The sequence below is a fragment of the Diadema antillarum genome, unplaced genomic scaffold (assembly GCF_040938485.1).
Source record: "Diadema antillarum isolate AM-2024a unplaced genomic scaffold, OU_Dant_1.0 seq00001204_RagTag, whole genome shotgun sequence".
NCBI classification, from domain to species: Eukaryota; Metazoa; Echinodermata; class Echinoidea; order Diadematoida; family Diadematidae; genus Diadema; species Diadema antillarum.
The window spans coordinates 71,635-83,806 of NW_027271997.1; the positions used below are offsets into that span (position 1 = coordinate 71,635).

At 36.8% G+C, this 12,172-nt stretch overlaps 1 pseudogene; it reads left to right on the forward strand.

Moving 5' to 3' along the window:
- Positions 1 to 466: 466 nt before the first annotated feature.
- LOC139744709 (uncharacterized) overlaps positions 467 to 12,172 on the forward strand; it is a 69,491-nt pseudogene continuing 57,785 nt past the window's right edge.

The window sequence follows — 12,172 nt, forward strand, 5'->3', positions numbered from 1 at the left end:
CAAATGATATCCGATGACAAATTGAATTTAAAAACACAGGGTATTTACCCCGTTATATTCGCTATATCTCTCACCTCATTCACCGTTTGCCACAGAATGCAAGCATCTAATTTTACTCTTCCGGTTCAGGGGAACGCGTACGCGTACGCCTAAAGCTCAGCTGTCAATTTAAATCTGTCTTTAAAAATTAAACTTAGAAAAACAAATAATCCTGTGATTCAAAAAATAGAGCTAGGTACCTATCTAATAAATATTTGAATATTATTTGTATTTATGATACTTTGAATTAATGTTATATATCATAAAATTTACACAGTGTTTGCTTCTTGAGATGCATTACAGATCTTTTTGTCGTCTGCTAGCAGTAAGCACGCGCGAATGTGACACAGGCTAGCCCTTTCATTCGCTCTCATCTTATGATAATACATTAGAATTGCGTACGCCTATGTGTTTTTTGTACACGACGAGCTGTCGGACAGCTGCTCTGACAAGACATTTTGACAGAAATTAATTGCAGAAAAACGAAGATATCTTGAAAATCTGTACTGTTTAGTGTTTCAATCCTTTTCCTGAGAGTCTGTACTGTATTTTCATCTAAATGGTGAGTAAACAACTGGATGATTTTTATGCGTATTTTCGATATTTTTCGAGAGACAGAAACAAAGAAAAAGAAAGAGAAGGAGAGAGACGACCTAAACACTGTACCTTTTACTGTGTGTATGTGTGTGTATGCTGTACGCGTACTCGGTATTGAGGATCCGAGCTTGAGGGTGGTCTCAGTGTCTCGTATTTTCAACAGAGTTCAGTGACCTAATGTGAAGGTATATTGAGAATCGAAATGGGGAGAACGATATATTATTGTGTCAATGTAAAGTGAGCTCTTATTTCCATTCGTAATAATCTTGAATATCCTATGAAAATATGGGCAGAAAACCGTGTTTAGATTTGTCCGCGACGCGATCTCCGAGCCGAGGCCTCGCACGCTCTGTATACACCATACCTGGGCTCTCTCGGATATCGGACAAGTGGAAAGCTGCTAACTGCTGTCAAGGCAATCTTTTGCACTGTGTATACGTAGTGGACATTTTTGAGCGAGGGAAGTGAGAGTACCGGGTTGGGGGTGGGGTGGGGTGGGGTCATAAGGTAGCAGAGTGGATGGAACAAGATGAAGTGTCATAATCTATGACTATGTTAGGGCTTGGAATGCACAGACATGTGGACAGAGTTGTGTGGATTATCATGCCTCTTTGACTGAAAAACCAGTCATACATAAATACGGTATATATTCCACAGTGAACTCCTGTTAAGTTATAGCCCGACCAGACGCCGGAAACTGTAGTAGAAGTACCCGTAGCGACAGGGCAGTGTAGTTACTGCATAACAAAGTCCTTGGGACCGGCAGTTTTCTTTTGTTATATCAAAATTTGGTAACAACCAAACAAATAACCAATAAAAAGACATTGAGTGGATAGTGTTCCGGCCTTAATTTTCACTTCGTTGTAACGGAAATTTTGTTAATAGGAGTGCACTGTACATTGCATGCTCCACTAAAACTGCTTGTCCCGCTAAAACTACGTCTACATCGTAGTCTTGTCTAGCTTCATGTAATTCCCATGGAAATGTCCTCTGAGTCTGTTATACGAGTCGTATCATGTTTAGGAGGAGAACCATCAAAGCTTTTCTTTCTTTTCTTTTTTAATATTTCATTGTAAAGCTCCTCAAAACAGATTTTCCTGAGCTATCATGCCTAAAAAATACACAATAAGGCTTATGGTTTCAAGATCATAAATTAATATGAATACTAATAGAGCCTATTTCAAGTACACAAAAAAATAACAAATAACTTACAGCCTTTTACATACCACATACATGTATAATTACATCAAGGCTCAACACTAATTTTTTTTTTTTTTTTTTGGGGGGGGGGGGGGGGGGGCGGGGGCAGCAAAGAAATCTGGGGTCTTGATTGAGTCACCAAAACATCTTTTCTTAGGAAATGGCAGCCCAGCATGTATATCTCTGGTGGTCCCAGGCCACTGGGCCACTGTTAATGTCGGGTCTTGAATATTAATAAGATGGATGACACATATAAGAAAAATGATATGATTGTAAGACTAAACCTCAATACTTCGGTACCGGTATCTTCTTTAGAAAAAAAAAAAAAAAGAGCCATCCCTGACACTCGTGTTCATGCACCACACTGATAATAGCATTGCAGTATATAGCAATCAAAATTTCAATGCATAGGAGTCTACCATTGATTCTAAAGGTGCATGTAGTTTGGTGATTGCAAATTTCGTAAGCTTTCAATGTAAAGGTACCTAGGTACCCGTTAAGTTTCCATGAATGTTTCACTCTCAAGCCTACATACACTTTAAAGAAGAAAACTGTGCATGCATACTACCCCAATACTTCGGTCCCTACACTGGTTTTAACTTCAAGATTCTTCTTCTTGTTTACTGTACATTGCGCAAATTTGCCCCTGTCTACTTTCAAAATACTCTTCATCTTCACCAACCACCATGTAATCTCCGTTCATCAAACTCGCTAGAATTGAAGGTACCTCGAATCAAGCATAATTGGGGGATCGGGCTTTTTCATAATGGGCCCAAAACTATGGAATGGCCTACCAAAATCTCTTAGAGAAGCATCTTCCAGTGATGGTTTCAAAAAGAATCTCAAGACATATATTTTCAATTTAAATTGACAATATTGTATACCTGTATGTATAGTATGTGTACGTATAGACCTACTGTTTGTTGGTTTATTGTCTTATTATTTTCTGTGATACTGTTGTAACGTGACACAATATGTACTCTGTTCTATAGCACTTTGAGTATCTTTTTTAGGTAGAAATGTGCGCTTTATAAGAGTCTCACTATTATTATTTAAAGGACAAGTTCACCTTCATAAACATAAGGATTGAGAGAATGTAGCAATATTAGTAGAACACATCATTGAAAGTTTGAGGAAAATCGGACAATCCGTTCAAAAGTTATGAATTTTTGAAGTTTTTGTGCAGTAACCGCTGGATGAGAAGACTACTGCAGTGTGTGAAAAACTTAGATGTCACATGCGTACAACAATATAAGGAAAATATAAAGAGAATTTCACAAAATTTCATCTTATGAAAAAAGTACACATTCCCCCGACTCGTTACCGACAAATGTTATGGGTAATATTATTCCCCCTGCCTTTAGAAAGAGGCAAGTCAAGTGCTCTTTTATTATGCGAAAAAAGTGAAAATATGTTGAATTTTCTTTATATTTTCTTTATACTGTTGTACGCATATGACTCACAAGCTGTAGTAGTCTCCTCATCCAGCGGTTTCAAAACAGAAATTTTAAAAATTCATAACTTTTGCATCGATTGTCCAATTTTCCTCAAACTTTCACTGATGTGTTCTAGTAATATTGTTGCATTCTCTCAATCCTTATGTTTATGAAGGTGAACTTGTCCTTTAAAAAAAAAAATATATATATATATATATATATTTCTAAATATATAATATATGTTTCATATGTATCAATCGCATGATTTACATCTAAAAAAGTGGTTACCGGGGGGGGGGGGGGGGGGGGGGGGGGGGGGGGGGGGGGGGGAGAACACCTCCCACACACATCCCTTCCCCCCAACCCCATCCCCAGCTCAGTTGCTGCACTCCCTTTGGGTGGTGCTTGAAGGGATGGTACTACCTGTGATTTTGGTTGAGATGGGCTTCATGCATCCAATTTTCATGAGATAATGAGGAACCATCTATGAAATATTAAAAAGCATACAATTCTAATTGGAATTCAAAGTTTCTTTGATGAAAATTGGTTTTGAGATGTTTTAGATATACATATCAAAAATAAAGTCCTAGAATAAAAGGTGGGACCCATGTTTTATTAGGACCACTTTTGTTGGTTTTTTTACTTTGTCTTTGGATATCTCAGCCCTTGCTTGAATATAACTGTAGGTCAGTTCTTTTTCATCAATGGAAAACGTTTAAAAATTTTCTTTGTCCTGAGATTCATATTTAGTAATATAGAAGTGTATATATCATATTTATATAATAGTAGAAGAGATGTGGTTCCATACAGTATGTTCTTGCTTTCTGTACATTATACATACATATTGTATCTTATTCTTTTGTTCTCACATTGCAGTTGAACCATGTGATATTGAATTTGCTTGTGGATTTAAGTGTATTGTGGCATTGGGCGTATGCGAATATGTCACATGTTGCAGTGTATTTGCTCAAGCTAAATTACACTGCCTCCATCTTGTTTGCTACAGTCCATGCCGAACAATGTTGTATTGGTTTTAGTGTTGAATGTAGAAACCATGCTGTTATGATCATTCATATGATTTGATTTACTGCCCAAGGTTGTTGTTTTTTTCTTTTTCCCAATTGATGCGATTATGGGTTTGTACATATATCATCCAAGCTTAGACATTGTCTGGAATAATTTTCGGGTAAAGATACTCCCATTGTAAACAAATTAGTACTAATTGTAGTTGTCTGGGTTATGGCAGGCAACAGGTCTGTTGTTTACCTGCCCTAAAATCATCTCCACAGTGAATCACCCACTAACAGAGCTACCAAGTCTCATGCATTGTGAGTGAGACTCAAGCATTTAGGGTCGCGTCTCACGATCTCACGCATAACACCTATTTTTCTCACGCATTGGGAGCATAGCTTAAAGGATTAAAGTAATAGTTGCAATTGAAGGCATATTTCCCTTTTGTCTTTCAAAATAAGTAAAAAATAGTCACTTAACCCTAACTAGGCCGGGGGGGGGGGGGGGGGGGGGGGGGGGGGGGGGAACGAGCCTCCAAGGCCCCCCTCGACGTTTCGCGCGGTGTATCGCTATCATGAAAAGCTATCGCCGCGATGTTTCATGACTTTTTTCTCTCAAGTTGCGCATAAATATGTACGTGCATGTCAGACCAAAAATTGCTCAAAAACGTGAATTCGTGTACAATTTCAGTGCAAACTGTGTTTACAGGCAAATTTCATAAAAGCATGATTATTTGGGGGTTTTATTGATCAAGATCAATTCATAACATATATTCTTGTTCGGAACAATGTCGCGGACAAATTTCATCGAAAAAACAATAAAAAACATAAAGTCTAAAAAACAATGAAATACATAAGAAATTCAAAAAAACAATAGAATACTTAAGAATTTTTTTTTTCTGATAACACAATTTTTTTCTCTTATATTTGCTGAGGACACTAAAAAGAATATTTACGGGCAAGTCCAAGATAATGCGCGCGTTACATATGGGACATTCAGAGACTTTTATGACCTGAAAAATAGTGTTATGGCCTTTGATCATATTGAACTTTATCATAGTGATGGAGAAGTATAATCATGTAAAAAATGGAGAAAAATGACCTTCACAATTATATTCTAGAAGAGAAAATATGTGCCGTTACGTATGGGACCCGAAAAATTTTGTTTTTTTGATCATTTTTTTCAACCTCAAAACTCTCTGAAAGTATTTCATTCTACAACTTGTAACTCACTGTGATGAAAGTCACAACACTCAAGATTATCAGAGGTATTTACTGTAAGTTTCATGTCATGAAGCAAAAAGCTCTAATTACAGGTTCTGTAATTAAAGACAGACATGACGTGTTACGTATGGGACAGTTTCACACGTATGGGACACTTTGCCCCCCATTCGTTTAGTGTGAGGAGAACCATGTGTATGGGTATTTTGCATAATTATTGAAGTAAAAGCAGTTGAAACTACTCAAATACTGATCCAGATTGTCAAGGAAACAATATTCCCCAAATATTTACCATCATAATCACATTCAATCATATTTTTATATTTTTATGACCAACCTGAGTATGCATGCCCTTTGTCCCTCATTCACTTAGTGTGTGGAGAACCATGTTTATGGGTATTTTGCAAAATAATTTTGCAAAATACCTACATGTATAATCAAATTTTTGCATTTTAAGTATTGAGGTAGAATCAGTTGAAATTACTCAAATACTGATACAGATTGTCAAGGGAACAATATTCCCCAAATATTTACTATCATAATCATATTTAATCACATTCTATTGTTTTTATGACCAACCTGAGTATGTATGCCCTGTATTTTATAGTAAGGTAACGTATTTACTTCCATTGATGAAGGGCAGTTTGCCATTCAGTTTCAATAAAAAACAACTTGACACAAGAAATATTAATATGCAATACCTGCTGCGTGGAACCCCAGTAATCGAGTAGATACGTGATGTCTGTCTAGCAATCAGGTCATTGATTCGAGTCACACCTCAGTATGTACAGCTTGTATACCCATGATTTTTGTTGTGGCTACCACTGAAAACTGAATAAGGACAATTTGTTTTTTCACTTGCAATGAAAAAAGAAATGATGCAAAAACACTAATTTGAAGTAACATCTTCATTATCATCACATACATGTGTTATACAATGCAGCTACAATGTAGCTAGAGCTCTACATTGTGTGGTGAACAGTACTCAATATACTAGAAGTTGAACTGCAATTTTTCAGTCTGCTTTATGAAGTGTATTTGGTTTCAGTACCCTTTAAATCAGACATCTCTACTTCAAGGGACTGTATATAGTTCTGGTTCAGATGGGGATTCTGATTTCAACTTTTACGAGATAATTAGCACTTCTTTTATGAAATATTTAAATATCATACAATTCGAAGAGGAATTCAAAGTTAACATGACAAAAATCCGTTTTGAATTGGCTGAGATAATAAGAAACGTCGTGTCCGAATAAAAGGCGGGTCACATTTTTTATTAGGACCACTTCGTTTTACTTTGTATTTGTTTGCTTTTTGATATCTCAGCCATTTCAAATTGGATCTCCATCAAATAAACTTTGAATTCCTCTAGTCTTAGAATTGTATGCTCTTTAATAATTCATATGATTGGTTTCCAATCATCTCGTAAAATGTTGAAAACTGAATCCCCATTTCTATGAAAACTACAGTCTGTGTACCATCCTCTTTAATGCTAATTTTCATTACCGGTATGTATTTTGCCATATCCCCTCCCCCTTTCTGAAAATTGTTTAGTCAAGTACATGTATTGTTTCAAGTGTCTATAACTCAAAAGTAGCTGCAAAGTTGAGATGCTTTCTTCAGGATGATTGACCATTTGTGTACTGAGAGACCCTCCCAGCTAGCTACATGCATTCACATGCAATATGTATGAGGATCATCCGATGTCCCATACGTAACATTTAATTGCCTAGTAATAAAAAATATTTCTTTTACTATTTTTTCTTCCTTCTATGGTATTTAACTTCTCTAAACAATGAATTAGAACTTTCCAAAAGGGCATTCAAATAACCTTTGAAATTTTAGAAAAAACCTAAAAAAATGACCTCAATTTGTTACATATGGGACATCTCATGATAGGTCAAGAGCTAATTTGCGTAATCATTTGCATAATCCCTAAATTTTCATACCAAGATAAACTACTTGATGAACTTCTTATGTCCACATATTAATCAAATATAATTTTGCTTTCCTTTGAATAAATATGAATTTTTATGCCTCCGCCACGAAGTGGTGCCGGAGGCATTATGTTTTCGGGTTGTCCGTCCGTCCGTACGTCCGTACGTCCGTCCGCTTTCGTTTACGCGATAACTTGAGTAATATTTACTGGAATTTTACCAAACTTGGTCAAAGTATGAAGTATGATGGGGCAATTATTTGATTAGATTTTGGGTGAAATCGGCTAAAGGACAAAGGTCAAGGTCAAATCATGAAATTGTATCCGTTTACGCGATAACTCAAGTCTGGATAGAGTAAATTTCACCAAACTTTGTTGGAGGATGATGTATGATGAGACAATTACTTGATTAGTTTTTCAGTGAAATCGGACAGAGGTCAAAGGTCAAAGATCAAGGTCAAATCCTAATATTTATCTGTTTACGTGATAACTCAAAACTGGATGAAGCATCTTTCACCAAACTTGGTCCAAGGATGATGTATGATAGGACAATTAGTTGAGTAGATTTTAGTGACATTGGCAAGAGGTCAAAGGTCAAAAGGTCAAGGTCAAATGCTACAAATGCTGCAATTTCCCCCATATCTATGCAATGCCCAAAGGTATCTTCTTGAAACTTGGTGTGGACATGTACTACTGCGTAAAGATTCTCCAGAGAGTTTCATGTCATAAGGTCAAAGGTCAAAAGGTCAAAAGTTAGGTGAAAATGTCGCAATATCACTTTTCTCGCAAATGGTTCAATGTATCTTTATGGAACTTGGTACATACGCATGTACTGACTGGCAGGGATTATCTAGGGAATTTAGGGGTCATGGGTCAATAGTCAGGGGTCAAAGTTCAAGGTCATCTCCTCAAAATTTTACTATTTCCCTCATATACTAGTATATGCAATGCTTGCATTATTAGTTTCAAAACTTAATACATGCATTACCTAATGGAGATTCTCTGGGAAATTTCCAGCCAGAAGGTCAAAGGTCAATGGTTAAGGGTCAAAGGCCAGGTTTCAATGGCCCCCCTCAAAAAAAAAATTCATTTTGTACCGTCATTACACTCTTTCTTCATACCTTGGAAATTACTCAATGCATAAACTTATAAAAAGGTCTGTCAGAATTCAAGTAAAAATTCTCAATTCCTCAAATATGTGTACCTGCACTCTTAGAAAATTAAAGCAAACCCAGTTCAAGACATTTCTGACAAACCTGTCATTTCAATATTTTGCCAGTTATGTGAAACTGTCATGGATCATACATTGTGAAGACATTGTACTATACGCCTATTGGGAGAATCATACATTATGGCTGAGGCATCAGTCGCCATAGCGACATTTCTAGTTATAAATGTCTCATACGTATTTCACATAATGCAAATGAAGCCCTTGAAATTTGTATATATTTACATACATTGTAGTATCATTTTTTCCTCCATGGAAATCAAAACTTCAACTCATAAGCTTTAGAATGATACCAAACATGTCAATATTGAGCAAAGATGAAATTTTGCCTTCTGAGGGGACCTTATCTTGGACTTGCCCTTACACACACAAAAAAAAAAATGTGCCTGTTTTGAGCTTCATTTAGTGATTTATACCAAATTGTCTGATTTCATGCATCATTATGCATAATTAGCATAATTTAGCAATAATGATAATTCCAAAAAAAATTAACTTTATTGTACTTTAGATTACATCATAGGCAATGTGTGTGCCAAATTTCGTCGCGATCGTGCGGTCGACGGCCGAGATCTGGGAGGCCCCCCCGGCTCTATCATCTACCTAAATAGCCCGGCCTAGTTAGGTTTAAGTATGTACCAGCTTGCACCATTAAGAGCAAAAAATTGAAAAAGTTCAACCGTGGGAGGGTGGACACCCCCCTCCCACACCCTCCCCTCGCTCACGCACATGCGCGCGCGCCGAGACGCCGAGTCGTGAAAATCTCACTCATAAAAATCTTTTGAACTTGGCATCTATGCACTAACCTCTGACAGGCATGCATAAATGACAGGGTGAATTGGGAAGATTGCTTGATTTTTTCACTTAGTTCAAGTGAAAGTGTATTGCCAAAGGATGAGATGAAACATTGAGCTTTAAATAGAAAAATTGTTGCCTTCAAACAGTCTTTGTCCACGTGTACTTTGGTATCAATAAACCATGATTTACATGTCATTGAGAATTTCACTCGAAGGCTTTTCTGTCTCTTTCAAAGAGCAATACATAAAATGTCTCTTCCATTGAGTTTGACTACAAAAAACATCGCAACATATACACTTCATTGTGCATTTTCAGCAAATCTGCTAAAAAAAAAGAACAAAAAAACAAACAAGAAAATAGGGAAAATTTGGTTTTAAATGCACTCAAAGAATAATTCAGAAAGACAACACCTTTCACACAAGGCTTTGTCAAGGTCCTGTTGACTTTTAATCTTTTACCATTTTGTAGAGTCTTAAATTGTATTTTTGTATGATACTCAACTGTCCCAGAATCATTGCTTACCAGTCATACATGTAGGTACAGTACATGTACTTCGCAGCTTAAATTTGCAGTTACTTGGTTGTTGGATAACTTGTCCTGTAATTAGTTTATGATGAGTGTATGACCATTTTATGTACATGCTAGTTAAATTTGTGTAGCATGAAATACAGTCATGAACTGAATTATAGAGCTCTGTGTGTGAAATTCCATTTAAAAACCAATGAAGGTCATCCTATAAAAATCACCCATCTTCTTAGTGGACTACTTTGGTTTTCCTTTTAAAAAGGGAATGTACAGTGCAGCTAAGTGGAATTCAAATGTCATAAAATTGTGTTGTCTGCCATAACACAATGAAGACATATCCCTGAGGCAAAGCAGTACACTATGTCCTTTTGTGGTACATTTTGCATTGACATCACATTGTACAAACATGCACCGAAAAAAAAAAATAGTATAATGCTGTTGCAGAATCTTTTATTACACTGCTGTACGAGGTTTACAGTGCAAAGCCATACAATTAAAGTGTTTTGTTCTCACACTGAAAAATACAGTGTATGACAAAAGGCTAACTTTTAGCAGACATGCATTGTGCTGTTTGAATGAACATAAGAGAGGCTGGTGGGAGGGGGGGGGGATGTGATTTGTTGGTCATCAAATGAGAAATGAGTTACAGAGGAGTGGAATTAGACTTTCTTGATGTCGGTGACCTGCTACATACTGCAACAGTACTCTCCAGATAATTGGGACCTGCTTCGTAGCAAACTTTTTACATGTTACCAAGTAGTTTTACTTTTAGCAATAGGAACTACCTCTGGCTCGATCAGGACACTCAATTGTATTTTGCCCGAGTTCTTCTGTTGCATCTGAAAATAACATTGAAATACTGAGAAAGAATGAAAGAAATATAATTTCCTAACCAGAACCAAGTTTTGGTTTTTTTCTGACCATTCTTGGATACTGTCATTTATGGGACCGCACAAAAAGGTGGCATTGTGCAGGTGGTTATATCGTTCAACATCAGCTTCTACTCACACTCAAACGGCATATTGAAAATATGTTCAAGTTAAAGTGCTGCCTGTATCTTGACATTGGCAGGGTCATAGCCACTGGTCACAATTTGATATGCTCAGTGCAGTCCTGATGATCTGCACAGGTCAATACCAGTCACTATTTAGGTGGGAAAGTAGTATATACATGTACCCGTTCGCACCTCGTGGAGCAGTGGAGCTGTGGAGCGGTGGAGCTCCACAGCTAATGAATATTAATGAGCTCATGAATAGTAATGATCATGAATATGTATGAATATGTATTTATGTAAATGTACATGCATTATGTATGAGTGTGAGATATAATAGTCTGTGAATGGGAGTGGCAATAGCAATAGTGAATTGTGGAGCAGTGGAAAGCTCCACAGCTAATGAATATTAATGAGCTCATGAATAGTAAATGATCATGAATATGTATGAATATGTATTTATGTAAATGTACATGCATTATGTATGAGTGTGAGATATAATAGTCTGTGAATGGGTGTGGCAATAGCAATAATGAATTGTGGAGCAGTGGAGCTCTATGACCTAGCATATCATATTAGTGAGCTTAATTTATGAATATGCATGATTATGCAATTATGTTAACATTGTATAAACTATGCGTACGCGGTGGAGCTATGGAGTTGTGGAGTTGTGGAGCGGGAGTGACTCTCTTGCAACATGGCTAGTGTGGAGTGTATGTTGTGGAGTCTATGATTTTTGCACGTATATAGTTGATGCGAATATAATTATGCAAATGCGAGACGAAATGACGAAATGACGAAATGACGAAATGACGAATCGACGAAACGTCGAAGTGGTGGATATATGTCATTTCGTCATTTCGTCATTTCGTCATTTCGTCTCGCATTTGCATAATTATATTCGCATCAACTATATACGTGCAAAAATCATAGACTCCACAACATACACTCCACACTAGCCATGTTGCAAGAGAGTCACTCCCGCTCCACAACTCCACAACTCCATAGCTCCACCGCGTACGCATAGTTTATACAATGTTAACATAATTGCATAATCATGCATATTCATAAATTAAGCTCACTAATATGATATGCTAGGTCATAGAGCTCCACTGCTCCACAATTCATTATTGCTATTGCCACACCCATTCACAGACTATTATATCTCACACTCATACATAATGCATGTACATTT